Source organism: Acomys russatus, chromosome 8 (assembly GCF_903995435.1).
Source record: "Acomys russatus chromosome 8, mAcoRus1.1, whole genome shotgun sequence".
Classification (NCBI taxonomy): domain Eukaryota; kingdom Metazoa; phylum Chordata; class Mammalia; order Rodentia; family Muridae; genus Acomys; species Acomys russatus.
Window position 1 is genome coordinate 49,816,872 of NC_067144.1, and position 17,566 is coordinate 49,834,437.

The 17,566-nt window shown below is 35.4% G+C and overlaps 1 pseudogene; it reads left to right on the forward strand.

Annotated features, from left to right (window-relative positions):
- Positions 1–11,736: 11,736 nt before the first annotated feature.
- LOC127193006 (39S ribosomal protein L15, mitochondrial-like) lies at positions 11,737–14,514 on the forward strand (annotated as a pseudogene).
- Positions 14,515–17,566: the final 3,052 nt, after the last annotated feature.

Consider the following 17,566-nt stretch of genomic DNA (forward strand, 5'->3'; position numbering starts at 1 on the left):
AGTCATAGGGGAGGGGAATAAGGGGAAAATGGGAGGGAGGGAGGAATGGGAGGATACAAGGGATGGGATAACCATTGAGATGTAACAAGAATAAATTAATAAAAAATATAATAATAAAAAAAGAAATTCTTTTGTGTCTGATGCTGAAGTGAGGTTGATTCCAGCAGAATGTGTGGTTGCAACTCCTCATCCAAGCCATTATCCTTCAAGTGGGGAAAACCTGGAGACCTCACACTCCTTGAGAAGAATATCATGGTAGGTTCACTGTATAAAACATCATGGACCCAAACATAATGAACTGTGTGAGTAAGACATCACCTTTTAAATCAAGTATTAAAATATGAGATTGGGAAAAGTATGATAGAGTTTTCTGAAAAAAAAATTCAAAGTATTGATATATCAAACAGTTTCATAATAAGAACTTTATTTGTGAGATGTTATGTGTCTTGTTAGTTTCAATCCGACATATTTTGAATATTTATGAGATGGGATTTTTTTTCAAAGTGATTTTAGATCTGCAGTTCATAGCATGAACTCTTTGCTTCTGTAATTTCCTCATTTCCCTATTAAACACTACTGTTTCCTTTATTAATTCTTTATACTTTACTGCTGAAGCTCTTAAGGTACTGACCACTTTCTTTGAATGCACATCAGTTTGCTGTTGCTCCTTAAAGTACCACTGGAAAGCACTGATCAGAGTTGCATGTATACTCTGACAGCAGATTGTGAACAAAATAAGACTGCCACTCCTCTCCAATTAGTACTGATAATGTAGTCAAAGCTTGTGTCACTTTGGCAGGCTGGTCTCACTGTTGGCTCATATTCACTTTATAGAAAGTCCCAAGTGCATTCATAACTACATACACACCCTGGCCTTTCACATGCTCTATTATCCACATGAATATTTTTTAATAAAAACCCAACATTAATTTTATTTGCATTCAACATAATTTTGCCACATTTATCTTTCTACTATAATTTTTAAGTTTTACTTCTATTTTGTTATGTTGAAAAAGGGACCTGTGAATCAAATTGACTATAAACATAGAGTGTTGCCAAAGATAGCCTAATCTACTTGCTTCCACCTCCCAAATGCTAACATTATGGGTATCTATTACCTTGAACATATTTTAGATACATTTTTGATTGCTGATGCTTGTATTACATTAATGTGTTGATTATTGGGAAAGAAATTGTGTAATTCTCAATTATTTTCTTCATTAAGTAGAGCCTCATTTCTTTAAGAAGAAAAATGTTAAGATGTAAAAGGCACATTTCCCATTCTGTGACTATGTCACAAATGTATAAATATACAAAATGTTATTGAAGCCTCTCTAATAACAAAATAAAATCTTTAAAGGAAAGAAATATATAGAGTTAAAAAGCATTTTAATACAAAACGAGTTATTTCATTAAAAAATAAAGATTGATTTATTGTCAAATGTACTTGGATCTAAAAGATCTGCATGCATGCTCTTAAAAATATCATTTGATCAGATTATAAGAGATTGAAACACATTTCAAAGTGGTCAGACCAGAAACCATATACGCAGAACAAAAGCAAGGCTTAGCAGGATGCATCTTTATATACTTATGCATATTATATATATATATGAGTGCTAACCTTAAAGAGACTATCAAATTGAAGAGGGGCATGGGACGGGTTCAGGGAATGATGGTTGGGAGAGCCTAGAAAAGAGAAAGGGATGAGGTGATATAATTCTATTTCCACCAAAATATATTTTACATGTTTTAGTTATTAAACTAATTTGTGGTTAGAACTCTTTCAATTTAGGCATGTTTAATTATTTAATAAGATTGTATGTTTAGGCCTATCATTTTTAATTACAGAACCATGGGAAGTTTATGTGTTTCTGTTTGTGGTCTCTATAGCTTCTTGACATTAGGATTATTTGCTATATATAACGTATTCATCTCACTTCTGTAGTTTTACTGCTGTCTGTTTTGTTGTTTGTTTACCTCAGATTTTAGCTCCAGAACTCTGGCTTCCATATCAAAGCAGTGCTGAATTTCTTTGTGTTAACAATCATTTGGATGTTCAAAGTGACCTTCTAGTGTTCGAATACTTTCTATGTTCAGCATAAATCATTGTGATCTTCCAGAAACCTCCCGCTTGATCTTTGTTTTATAATTGGCCTTTATTTGTTGGCTTTTCAAAAGTATGTATTAAGAACACAATTTCCCTCCCGGGCAAGACATTCTGCTTGTTGGTATTACCCATTTGCAGCAAGTTATAAAGGGCATTTGTAAAAATGACCTTGCAGCATGTTTGTTCAAGAATCCAGGATATGCTTGCTTTCTGAAGACAGTGGGGCAGGAAGTTTCCCTCTGTGTAAAGGTCCACAGATTGACTGATACAGCAGTCAGGCTCTGTTGAATAGAGCTCTTCCTTTTAGGAATGCTTTCTTCCTCAGATCTTCTGCTTCCTCTTCTGGGGAAGCTCATTCTCTGATCTACACTTGAATAAATGCTGACCTCCAGGTCTCGTAGGTGGATCTACCTCCACTGGCTATTAGTTTTCTTCTGGTGAGAGACTGCTTTTATCACATTTTCAGCAAAAGGCCAGTTTTTGATCTTCTTTTTCCTCTGCTCAATGTGTCAGATCCTGGAAATATGTCCCCGAAGCATTGTCACTGAGACCTCTGGTATTGCCATCTTATCCTGAATGACCACAAAAGAAAATGTTTCTTTTTGTCTACAAGAGTCGAATTAACTTATGTTAAAAGGAACACATGAACTTGTAGGAAATTATGTCAAGTGAGGTGAATGTTAAAAAAAAAAAAAAAAAAAAAAAAAAAAAAAGCAGCTATCAGGTGAAAAACCACCATGGCCAGGGAATAGAGTCTCTTATAGCCTATAGTTCTGGAGTATCATCCAAACAATAACATATTGGGCATATAGATGCATGTCAGCAGAGGATTTCTACTTAGGTATCCAATAATTCAACAACATTGTTAAAAGAAATTGATCAAACCACAAAGTCCTTCATGTGTCCTCCATAGAGCTAGTTACAGGAGTCACGAGGAAGATGATGATTCCCTACACTACTGGAAAGATATGCTTTGGATTCTCACCCCCTTGAAGTATTTCTTTGGTCTATGAATGTCAGCTTAAATGACATGATCAAAACTCGATAAAATTAAAACACAAAACTTCTTTTCTCCTATCCTTTCTAACTCATGCCTCAATCTTGATGTTTTCAGGAGTATGGTGTCTCTGCTGAGTGCTCTCCTACACCTACTCCATTCAATTAGTGCCCACCATTAATCTTCAAAATGTCTGTTCAATTCCTATTGTCACTCTTCTGAGGAGTTATCCAAGATCCAGAAATATGACTGGAAAATATATTGTCAGAAACCAGTGAGAATATTAGAAAGCTTGTGTTAATTCTGCATCACATTATTTTGCTGACTGTCTATATTTGATGCAGTCTTTAGGATATCCTATTAAAAAAAATCACATAATCTGCAAATATGGATAATATAATGTCTTCATTTTCTACTTGCATTTCCTCTTTCTTCACTTTTTTTTTATTGTTTTGATTAGGACCTTTTCCAAATATAGTTGCTTGTTGTTTACATAATGCACATAAGGAAATCATATAGAATTACAGGATTGTGCTTGTTCATAATTTAAGCAAATTCTTAAAGTGAGAAATGGGTGAATTAAAGAGTTTACCTAATGTTTCTGTTCTACCATGTTAATATCATGCTAAAAAGAACAGCTGCACTATACTGAGCCACCATTCCTTTTTTACCTTTACTGCCACAAAGTATGGTCAGTTGAGAGTATTTTTGAAGGCTAATGCAAGCTAATATTTGTGAAAAATAGTATGAGTAAACCCAACTTTATAAGTGGTATCACTCTTTGTTAAACCATATACTAATCTATGGAACTGAGAGATAAATGATATCTTATAATTAGCCTCCAAGGACATGGGGAGAGAACACAAGATGACCTTCCATCTTATGACCACCACCATCCTACCTGAATTCAAGTCAAAAATCTAACGATCCTCCTCTGTTATCTTCCGGACATTTAGCCAAACAATTTGTTTAGACTGTACTATGCCTCTCACCTGCAAACATCCTTCCCACAGCTTATTTCTGCTTTGTCTCAGCAACAATGACTTTATTTGAAGATTGCAGTTACATGACGATCCTTTTGTTAATAAACAATAATGTTTTAATATACACAGACACCAACTAATGATGTACATGCATGAAGAAAATTAAAAGTTCTATATCATTATGACATTTTAAAGCAGTTCTATCTCACAGCTTTGCAACCTCTAATAGATCTAACTCCCCATAATTACTCTTTAAGCTAAAATATGGTAAGTCTCATGAGTGCTTTACTTTACACCCCTTAGAACTCCAATATTAAATATGAGGATTAGAAACTGTATTTTACATTCAATGTATAATAACTACTGCTCTAAAACAACTCTAAATAATTTGTCTCTACCATGTCTTTGAGGGGTTGGTAGATACCTTAGTGGTAGATTCAAAACCATGTTTAGCACAGAGTATACAAGACCATGCAATTAAATTTACCATGAAATAATAGGATAAATTATGAGTGGCTTTAAAAAAAAACTAACGCACAAGATGATTGCTTCTCCCAGTATTCTTAATTTCTAAGGTGCAATATAAATATTAATCTGTAGTAATTTCCCAAACCCACAATATTAGTTTTCCAAGCGATAGTCTCTCTGTGCTTACAAACATTTTCAGTTCCCAAGGCATACATTACCATGAAGTCCAGTATGCTTGGCGTAGTTCTTAGGAGGAATTTTCCATACAGGCTCAGGAATCTATATACTTGGTCCTGAGTTGGTAGCACTATTTAAAGAAAGGGTATATAGCCTTGTTGGTCTAAGTATGCCACGGAGCACAGCCTTTGCGACTTTATAGCCTTTCCAGATTTCCAGTTTCTTTACTCTATTTGTACTTGATGTTGAAGACGTGATCTCAGCATCTAGGCCAGACACTTGCTCCAGGCCTTCATGGACTTTTCTTTGGCAGGAACCATAAGCTTAATTCCAACTCTTTCTTCTATAAATTATGGTTGTTTGTGATGTTTTAATAACTGCAACAGAAAAACAACTAATATAATACATTATTATGATATTTGTATATATCTTATTGTATACATCTTATATATAAACTAGTGAAATCTGAATAGATATCAACTGCTTCATGTTCAATACTCATGCTAGATTGTATTAAATTATATTTTATAATTAAATTTGGTAGAAGAAATAAATCAGATACTAAATTCTTCTAGTAAACAACTTACTCTTTTTTGTGTTATGGAAAAGTGAAACTTCTCAGTAAGTTCTCTTAGTTTATTTAGATCTATTTATGAGTTAAATATTTACAAATATATTATTCTTAAATTGTAATCATGTACTTTGTTTTATGTGATAAGTGTGCCCGCTTGTAGGTGCATATGCCCTGTATGTGCAGATACCCAAGGAGATCTGAGGGTATTTAGAGATCCAAGGGGAGTGGGGTTGCAGGCTGTTCTGAGCCACTCAATGTGAGTGCAGGGAGCCAAATATAGATTGTCAGGGAGAGCAATAAATGTTCTTAACCATAAACCATCTTACAACTGTAATTTTCTAACATTTAATTCAAATTTTAAGTACAAATATAGCTTGAGTTAAAGAAACACTCAGTTACTCAAGGAGAATGATAGATATGTGAAGCTAAACTTGCTGATAAAGGTCATTTTTTTTTACATTCTGAAAGATATAATAAAATTTTATTAGTAACACTTTCTGTAATTATTAGAGAGAGATAGTCTTTTATCATTATTAAATGTGATACAAATCTGGGATCATTACACACTGTGATCATGGCAAAATATTTTCATTTAATCTAAATGATAGGCTCTTGGAGAAACTGATTAAATTTAATTCTGTATTATTTCCTTATATGCATTATGTATACAACAAGCTACTACATTTGGAAAAAGGTTTAGTGAAAACAATAAAAATGTAGCCACGCACAGTGTAGCATGCCTGTAATCCAAGCAGTGGCAGGTGGTTTTCTGCGAGTTTGAGACTAGCCTGGTCTACAGAGAGAGTGAGTTCCAGAACAGCCAATGCTACACAGAGAAAACCTGTCTCCCAAAATGAGAAAGATAAAGGAGATGCAACTAGAAAATGAAAATTTAAAGTGTCAATATTTACATATTATATAGTTCTCTTATAATAGAGCCTAAAGACTGCACCTTAGAAACACATTCAGTGAAACAGTGGGATGTAAAATTAGCATGCAATTTCAGCAGGCTTCCTATATCCCATTGCAATGACACACATAAAGAGAAAGAGACCCAAGAACGCTCACAACAACATTGTTTATGTATCAATTCTTTGGTTATTTTTATTTCAAACAAAAACTTTAAGATTGGAGTATTTAAGGAGCTGACCAATTCTTATGATGATGGTTTGGAAGAGTCACTCTCAAGAAAATGGCCTTGGTGCCAAGACAATCTATACATTCAATGCAATCCTCACCAAAATCCTAATTATCAAAAAAATTTTTAAAAAAATCTTACAAGTCATATGAAAACGCTATAGACTCAGGTTAACAAAGCAATCCTGAATGAAAATAAAAACAATGTTAGAGGAGTTACAGCTTTGCTTTTGACCTGTAGTACAGAGCTATAGTAAAAAGAACAGCATAATACATATATAGAAACATTATCTGTAGAATAGAAATGACTACCCACATAGAGTCCTACCTTTTCACAACAATTTATTTTGTCAGAATCCAAAAACCTCATGAAGAAAGATAACATCTTCAACAATTGATAATGATCTATATATAATGAGCTATATATAAAAGAATGAAACTAGGTCCTTATTTCTCACACTATATGGAACAAAAGTCCAAGTGGACCAGAGGCTTTATAAAAGACATGGTATCATTAATCTAATAGAGGAGAAATAAGGAATGTTCTTGAATTTAGCTACACAGGAAAGAACTTTCGGGACAGGATTAGGTAGCCTGGGCATTTAAGCTTATAAAAAATGAAATCTCAGGAAACTAAAAGTATTTTGTATAGCAAAGGACACCTCATTAAAGTGAGCAAGCAGTCTAAAAAACTTGACCGTTTAACAAGAAAATAAATACTCCAAGTAATAAAGGGAAGTAGAAATAAAAAGAAAGATACATGTGAATAAATAGTTGAGTTTGTTTGTTTATGTTCAACAACTTTAACTAGCAGGGAAATTCAAATGAAAACTTCCTTGAAAGCCAGGAGCAGTGGTATACACCTGTCATCCCAGTACTTGAAGGAAGTAGAGCCAGGAAGATCTCTGTGAATTCCAGTCCAGCCTGGTCTACAAAGCTTCACAGAGAAATCCTGTCTCGAAAACTAAAACAAAACCACACCAAAACAAAAAACAAAAACAAAAAAAAAAACTTCTTTAAAATATCATAACACCCAAATTAGTATACCTCAGATCAAAACCATAAATGACAATAAATGTTGGTGTGGTTATGGATATAAAGGACCATTTATTCATTGTTGTTGAGCAGGAAAACTGGTCCAACAATGAAAGTAAGCCTAAACATTGCTCTAAAGACTAGAGAATAGTTAACAAACTAACCCAGATATTTCCATTCTGAGAATACTCTCCACAAATGCTGTGTCATACTATAGAGATAATTGCTTTCTCAAAATTAGTGCTGTTATATTCAAAATAGGCAAGAATTAGAAAATTTCTAACTACCAACTGAGGAATATATATGAAAACATGGTATATTTACATAAACAATGGTTATTCATATGTAAACAAAAATTACACAATTTGAATTTAAATGGATGGACCTGAAAATAATTATTCTAATCATTCTGTGTGAGGTAATACACACACACACACACATGCACACACACACAGGTACAGGCACACACAGACACAGGCACACAGACACACACACACAAAACAAACAAACAAATAAAACCCCTAAATGCCTTATGTTCTCATGTGTAAATTCTAGCTTTCATTCTTTCTATATGTGCATTTAATTTGGAGTACCCATATATTTTGATAATTTAAAACTAATAATAAGTCATGCTCAATTATTTTAAGGAAAGATGGGCACAACAAAAATGGCATGTATGACAGAAATGGATTATGAGAGGATAAAATGTGCAGGGGATGACATCACATGGTAGAGTACGACAAAATATAGCCAAAGCGAAGTCCTCGAATATGACAAACTAAAAACTACCTCTTCGGTAGCTTTTTACAAGATATACATATATAGAATGATTTATAAATGTCTTTCCCTATAATTTTGAGATAGTGGATCTCACAGGTACTAACTACCCCCAGACTTCATAGACTATGGCCACTGATCTACATTAGCCGATAGAACTTGATGCCAAGATTCATTCTACCATTGGAATCCACATGTATTTGTATCATGGGAAATGCATAAATCAACTTGATATTGATCTACAATCTTTATCCCCATTGACTGGCTATTTTTATATTTCTGGGAGGCTCTATGCATTCTAGTAGGGAAAAAAAGAACTTATTAGTCTTAGAAAACTATAAACTCTTCTAGCTACAATCGTGACATTCCTCATAAGGTATGGCTGTTGGTACATAAGCCTAGGTTGAGAGAGTAGCAAGTTTCTGATTGGATTTAATACAACTCTATAAGATCTCATTTTTGATAACAGCTGGTCAAAACTCCTGTGGCTACCTAGGTCATAAACCCTAGAAAGATCTTAATACTAATGTTCTGCTAAATGGACATTGTAATAAACTGCATCAAAAGCTGTTATCTTTATAACAACAGATGAGTGGATCCCTCTATCCTCATTACAGATGCTTTTTGGTTAGTAGATGGAGATTAATGGAAGGCTGTTTGTGAAAACGTAAAGGGTGAAAGACTGAGGGAGTACTTAGACCTAAAAGGGGTATCTAGTCATATTTCTTCCAGGAAGACTCAGAGACCATCAAGTAAGAAGGGCAGAATGAGGAGAAGAGTCAACCAATTTAGATTTCTGCAGAACAATATTTATTGAAATGACAACACAGCTGCATACATGAACTGAGAGGCTGTAACTGACATCAAGACCTGCATACTATTTAACCAGCCAAACTCCAGACCTAGGTGATTGACAGGCCCAAGTATACCACACACAGCTAAGGAACATTTGACCACTAAGACCTACTGGTTGGAGTGGGAGGGTCAGTTTTCTTCAGGGTTTGAAGCCATCGAAAAGCTACCCATGATCAAGTATGCAGTCACATACCCAGGAATGTAGAAGCAGCAATAAGTGTACTGAATCAGTTTTCTAAAAAGCAAAAAGCATACAAACCAGGAAGGAAAAAAAGTACTGGGAGACATAGCAAAGAGATGAATAGGAGGAAGTGAAGGGGGAATTTCATGAAATTCTCATATACTGAAAAATACTATCTTGAGTCAGCTGTGGTGGTGCACACTTTTAATCTCAATGTTGGAGAAAAAGGCAGGAGAATCTCTGTGAGGTGGAGTGTAGCCTGGTATAAAAATCTAGTTTCAAGCCTCTTTGGTTGCATGGAAAGACAGTGTCTCAAATATTTTTTATATTTCATTATACAGTTAATACATAAAAGATTATCATAATAAATTAAATCAAAATTTTGATTTTTGGAGGGGGGAATTTTTTTACATATACATTTATATTAGTACACATATATACAATAAAGTACAGCAAGAGCCACAAAACAATCAGGAATTATATAAATTTTCCATTCATACTGTTTTGGCTATTTGTATTTAGCAGCCATGAGGAAAATACCTTTCCTATCTTAGTGCATCTAAAATTCTGAATGTAATTCAATATCTACCATATCTCATCATTATTAAGGTAAAACATCTATCTAGACCTAAAACCATATCATAAGTTTTTAATTTCAAGATAATGGAAAGCAACCACTGAGGATGGTAGCTCATACTTTTAATTACAACACTTGGGACTTAAAGAGATCACCTTGATTTTGAGATTGCCCAAGGCAATATAGTAACTTTTGAGAAACCTTGTCTGAAAAGAAAAAAACAATACTTAAAAATGACAAAATGATTGTCCAAATATCTCTGCACATGTAACTTATAACACCCATCTTTACATGTTAAAGTATGCAAAATTAAATATGAATAAAAGACATATAATTGAGAACTTTAAAAACTGAGTTTGAGGCCAGCCTGGTATAAAAAGCAAATACAGGAAAGCAATGGCTACACAGAGAAACCCTGTCTCAAACAACAGGAAACAACCCAAAACAAAATACTGAATAAGAATGAAGAATAGGTTGCTTAAATATTTTTTCAATTTCCTTAAAGTTACGAAAATGTCTCAAACACTGAGTGTGTGTGTGCATGTGTGTGTTCCTTAGAGTGTTCCCTAAAGTATTATTCTATAAACGCATATGATCATATTTGAAAGAGCTAGTTGCTAGTCATAGAGAGCATCTACACTGTATGACAATATTTATCTTGATATTTTTATTTCTCAAAATGGCAGTAGAGAAAGAATGTATAGAAAACAAAGTCCACCTTGAATCTTAGATGTCTCTTTATTATGTGGTTTCCTGTTAGCGGTTTTATAGGAAATGAAACTCAAGACAAATATAAATAAAAAATGAAATGTAAATATCAGGAAAAAGATGTTGAAATATTGAAATCAAAATATTTTATTTAGAAGGCAAGAAAGGAAGCACAACTTGTTAAGCAATTATGTTGCAAATGTATAAGTCTCTAGTAGAAAATGGTGGAAAAAGCAGAGTAAACCCTCTTCCCTTTATACTTCAGTGTACCGATAACAGTAACATGATACTTACCAAATTCCAAGAGTGAAAGTTTGTGAAATGCATATATCAAAAAAAGTACAGCTGCTCTAGATTTTAAGACGTGTCTTCCTTTTACTAATCTGTCTCTGTCTCTACTGAACACCTTTCCTCCATTATTTTTCCTTTGAACTTCTCCAATTTTATCCTGATGGCTTACTTCACTTGCATAATCTCCACTTAACCTTTAATATTGCACATCCCAAATGAAATCAGCATCAGTCAATTTGTCCAAGAGAACAAAGGGAAAATGGAGCAGAAAACATGCCAAGGAAATGCTTGTTAAGAATATGATAATTGAACAGATGTTAAACTACATCAAAAAAGATCAAAATGAATTAATAAATCAGCCAAACAGAAGTCATCTAGACAGAAAGCAAAAGGGTGTTGTTTCAACTGAGTAAACATGTCTTTTTTTTTCTTCTTACTCTTTCATTCCTGCTATTAAATGTATGCAGCTCCTCAGGATGCTGCCTGCATTTCTTAAGAGATATATTCACATGACAACCTGATAAAAAGAAGAGTGCTAAATGAATGCCATGAAGAGATTATCTCTTGTCTATATCCTCAGTGGTTATGATTAACATAGATTGCACCAATTGTTAAAATATTCGTACATTTCTTTGCTACTTGATTTGCATAGTGTTGGCCCCTATGCCAGTGAACTGAGCCTTGCAGAGAGAGTGCCAGTCATCACACAGTGCATTCCAGTGGCAGATGGCACAGATGAATAAATGTAATTCTATGAATGCTCCCACTGGAAAGCTTAGTAGGCCCATGGAATTGGTGACAAAACTGGAAGGCACGTTCATCCTTAGTGACCAAGGCATCTGTGAGATTTTTCATTATGTGAAGCAATGACTCAAAGCATGCCACATACAGGACAGGTTGCAATGCACCTGGTAGCCTTCTGGCTAGTGCAAAGTGCCAGATGCTGGGAAAATCAGGGTGCAACTACTAGGTAACTCATACTTCAGAGTGTATATCAGAAAAGAGTCTGGACTACTTAAAAACATAAACTGAAGGTTATTTGAACAATTTGATGAATTGTTTGTATTACAATGTATGCGTTTGGTTACCAGACTTATGCAATGTATAGTCTTGTTTTGGGCACTATGAGGTAAAAAACAGAAGGGCACTGATTATACATGACTATTTAAGTTGAGTTATTTTAGACATCCAATTTGTCAGTTTGATTACTTTCACACACAGAGTAAAATAAGCATCCGTGGTTGGTCTCTACTATATTTTACCAAGAAGAAACCCTTGCAAATATCCATCACATCTTAAAAAGTAATGGCATAAACTAAAATAGAGTAAATGTTTTTTTATATAATGTTTTACACACACACACACACACACACACACACACACACACACACACACACACACAAAGTAATGTTATTGTCCAATTGTTAAATACTTTCATGTACTATTTCTAGTAGTAACAAATCATTTCTAGATATTTCACCACTTTACAATGAATAAATTAAGGGTTGGATAGATGGTTCAGTAAAAGAGAAGTCTGGAGAAATGGCTCAGTGGTTGAGTACTGCTGGCTCTTGCAGAGGGCCTAGGGTTGATTCCTTTTACCCGCATGATGGATGACAATGTTCTGTAATTCCAGGGTATCTGATCCCTTGCCCTCTTTGGTCTTCCATGAACACCATATACACATGTCCTACACAGACACATATGCAGGCAAAATAGCCATATGCAAAATAAATTTTACTTTTTAAAGAATGAATGGTTTGATACATACACACAAACATACACACACATGCAAACACAAACATACACACACGCAGAGAGAGGGGGGGAGAGGGACAGAGGGGGAAGAGTGAGGGAGAGGAGAGAGAGGAGGGAGGAGAGAGAACACACATAAATACATTCATTAAAGAATCTACCAAATCCACAAATATCAGCACCTCCCTCTTTTTATTTGAAAATTACTCAAAAAAATTGTCTTATGTTGTATGTTCTGGGATCAGATTCCCAGGGTTTTCTGCGTCAGCTTCTTGAGTGATGGAATTCTAGGCATCTACCACTGATTCTATTTATAAACTTACCAGTAATTTTTTAATTGTAGTTATTTGGGTAACAAAGTTGGCTATTGTGGTTCAAGCCACTGTATCCAGTAGTCTGGAAACAGTGACAGGAGGATTATCATGAGTTCAAGGAGAGAGACCAGCTACGGGGTAAGACTCTGTCTTAAAACTAAACCAAAACAGCATGTACAAAAGATTAACTTCTGCATTGAAATACTTTGGATTTTGCAGTGGTGTGATTCTAAAATCTAAAAAATAATAGTTTCAGTTGATTCTGCATGAAGAAAGCCAATGAAATGTGAATGTTTCAGTCCTTAGCTAAGAGGCTTTGTAGCTTGGTTACAGAAATGCATCTGGGAATTCTTCCTTCTATATTGCTGCTATAGATTTCTTTTATGGATCTCATTTACTTGCATAGAAATGTACCAATAAAACTAGTGAAAAGTTAATTGCTGTCATATATAGATGACATCATATTTCTCTGATATAATAATTACTATCTACTAAGTCTCAGAAAAAGCAATTCTATTAGTCAAATAACCAGACTTGCATGTCCACGAAGACTTTTCTGTAAAATGCTTTGATTATAAATAATTGCCCTCCTTATATCTCAAGTGTTTTTTGTTGTTGTGAATGTGCTTAACAAAGAGACTAATCATTTTAAGTATTTCACTGGTGAATAGTTAATATAAATAATCACATTTTTAAAATATAAATAACAATTTTACATATGGCTATTGAAAAGACTGTGGGTCATGGTTGGCGTAGCATAGGGATGAAATACTAGCCCGGACAAGCTCCAGTCTTTGCCATGAGTGAGCCTGGCCAAGCTGAAGTCCAACCCTGACTCCAGAAAGAGGAAAAGATGTCCAAGCAATAGGAAAAGAGGTAGGAAATGTGGCAGAGGTCATAAAGGAGAAAGGAAGAGAGGAATCCAGACCCTGCTGAACATTGAGGGAGGGCAGAATCCATTCTACATTCAAATCCCAAAATATGGATTTAATGAAAGTCATAGTTTCAGGCACCAGTATGAACATTTGAATTTCAGGAGACTGCAGTATTTCACTGATTTAGGGCAAGTTGATCCAACTCAACTTATTGATTTAACCCAGCTTATCAATGGGAGAAGTGTAACCATTCAACCACTTAAAAATTATTATGGGTTCCAACTGGTTGAAGAATGCCCTGACATTTTTCAAGCAAAAGTTAATATTGAGGTGCAGTTGGCTTCTGAGTTAGCCATTGCTGCAATTGAAAAAAAAAATGGCAGTGTTGTTACTACAGACTTCTATGACCCAAGAAGTCTAGAAATTCTGTGCAAGGCTGATCCATTCTTTCTGCAGTGACTACCCATTCCAAAACAAGTGCTTCTACCTGAAATGCTGGTGCCGAAGCAAGACTTGAACTAGTCATGAAGTATGGCTCTCTTTTCTTCCTAATACTACAAAAGTTGAACTCTTCAGAATGCTCAGCACTTGGAAGGATCTAAGGCAGATGTTTTTTGATCTTCCTCCTGGCTGGGTAGTAAATATGGCAGACATGAAAATTCTAGAACCTATTGAAAATCTCAAGTATTACACCTCCTGAACCCCTTCTACTAAAGCAGACATACTGAGAGCCAGACAGGCTGAAACATGGCTTCTTATGGGGCTCAAATCCTTGGGGTTGATATTCGTTTTCACTGTGGTCAGCTCCCTTGTTCATTTTCATCTGAAGTTAAATCTCAGGCAGCCAAATTTACCCAGAGGAACTGAATCATTGAGGGTGTATATCTCAAAAATTCAAATGATAGAGTTCCTTAGAGAGGTGATTTAAAAAATAAATGTCTTAAAACTACCTTTCTTCTTGGGGTGGGGAAGTGGATTTTGATACATGGTTTCTCCATGTAGTCCTGGCATTCCTGGAAATAGCTCTGTAGACAAGGACTCAGATCCATCTGCCTTTGCTGAAATTAAAAGCATGTGCCACCACTGCCTAACTCAATTTAAGTTTAATGCATCATTTTAAAAATGTGTTTATTAACTTTATTCATATTACATTCTGATTATTATCCCCTCACTCTTATCTTCCAGTTCCCACCCTCCCTACTTCTGTCTCCTGATTCTGGCTGCTATGAACATGTTGAGCATATATCTTTGTTGTTTGTTGATTTATCTTTCAGGTACATGCCCAGGAGTGGTATAGCTGGGTCCTGAAGTAGCACTATTCCCTCCTCTAGACCTCCGATGGGGAAAAGGCCTCCCCCAACACACACACCTTCTCATCATAGTCTATCAGGTCTCATCAGAGTTATCTGCATCAACTTCCTCAGTGTGCCCACAACACAACACCCACCAAGGGGAAATTACAGGCACGACATAGGCTTCATCTCAAGCATGGAAAAGTGGTTTAGTATATGGCAATTCATCAATGTAATCCATCATATAAACAAACTGAAAGAAAAAAAGATCATATCCTTAGGTGATGAAAAAGCATTTGATAAAATACAACACCCATTCATGCTAAAAGTCTTGGAGAGTAGAGGATATAAGGCAGGTACTAAACATAGTAAAGGCAATATACAGCAAACCTATACCAAAATGAAGCTAACTGGAAAGACACTTAAATTAATTCCACTGAAATCAGAGACATGACAAGGCTGTCCATTCCTTTCTGTATCTCTTCAATATAGTACTGGAAGTCCTAACTAGAGTAATAAGACAACTAAAGGGAATCAAAGTGATACAAATTGCAAAGGAAAAATTCAAAGTGTCACTACTCCCCAGATATGTGACCTCAAAATTCTACCAAGGAACTCGGACAGGTGATCAACACCTTCAGCAAAGTGACTGGATACAAAATTAAATTGATAGCCCTCCTTTATACAAAAGAGAAACAGGCTGAGAAGGAAATCAGGGAAATAGTACCCTTCACAATAGTGACAAAAAACAAAGGATCTTAGTGTAACTATAACCAAGCAAGTGAAAGACTTGTTAAAAAAAAAAAAAAAACAAAAAAACAAAAACAAGACTATGAAGAAAAAAATTGAAAAATGTATCACAAGATGGGAAAATCTCCATGCTCATAGAATGGTTGGCTTAACATAATAAAAATGGCCATCTTACCCAAAGCACTCTAAAGATCTAATGCAATTCCCATGAAAATGGCCAACACAATTCTTTACAGACCTTGAAATAATTCTCAACTTCATACGGAAAAACTGATGAACTCCTATAAAACAAAGGACACTGTCAACAGAACAAAAACCCTACATCTGATAAAGGGCTAATATCCAAAATTTATAAAGAACTTAAGAAATTAAACAGCACTAAAACAAATAACCCAATTAAAAATCATGTACAGAACTAAACAGAATTATTAACAAAGGAATATGAAATGTCTAAGAAACACTTAAAAGAAATGTTGACCATCCCTAGTCATCAGGTAAATTCAAATCAAAACAATGCTGTTTCTCCCTTACACCAATAAAAATTAAAAAAAAAAATCAAGACGGCACATTCTGGTGAAATTGTGGAGAAATATGAACACTCCTCCATTGTTGATGGGAGTGCAAACCTGTTCAACCACTTTGGAAATCAATCTGGCACTTTCTCAGACAATTGGGAATGGTTTTACCTTAAGATACAGCTGTACCACTCTTGGGCATATATCTAAAAGATTACCCGCTCAACTGTTTTCATAAGCTTTATTAATAATAGCCATAATCTGGCAACATCCTAGATGTTCTTCAGCTGAAGAATGGATAAACTGTGATACATTTACATACTGGAATAATACTCTGCTATTAAAAACAAGGGAATCTTGAAATTTGCAGGCAAATTGATAGAACTAGAAAAGATCATCCTGAGTCAGGTAACACAGAGTCAGAAAGACACAGATGGTATATACTAATAAGCAGATATTATCCACATAACAGGATAATCACACTACAATACTCAGATCTAAAGAAGCAAAATAATGAGGAGCCTAGGGAGAATGCTTAATTCTCATTCAGAAGGCCAAATAGATTAGGCACAGGAAGCAGTTGAAAGGAAGGAGCAGGGCAGGACCCTACCATAGAGGTCCTCTGAAAGACTCCACCCAACACGGTATCTAAGCAGATGCTGAGACTCACAGCCAAAACTTGAGTTGGGGCTCAGGGAGTTTTATGGAAGAGTTGGAGAATAGAAGGACCTGGAGAGGACAGGAGCTCCACAAGGAGACTAATGGAGCCAACAAATCCATTGGTGGTTGGGGGATGGGGTGCTGCACAGACTAATGCACCACCCATGGACCATTCATGGTAAGGACCTAGACCTTCTGCTCAGATGTAGTATATAGGGAGCACAGTCAGCTTGTGGGTCCCATAACATGGGACATAGAAGCTACCTCTGACATGGACTCTGGTGCCCACTCATTAATCACTTCCTCCTTAAGGAACGATCTTGCCAGGACACCCAGGAATAGGATACAGGCAGTCCAGATTAGGCTTGATAGGCTGAGGTCAGATGATAATGGAGGAGGTCTTCCCCTTTTGAGGGCTAGGGGAGGGGTGGAGCAGAAATGAGGGAGGGAGGGTGGGGCTGGGAGGCAACAAGAGAGGGGGTCACAATCAGGATGTAAAGTGAAAACATTTTTAAAAATTTTTTTAATTAAAAAA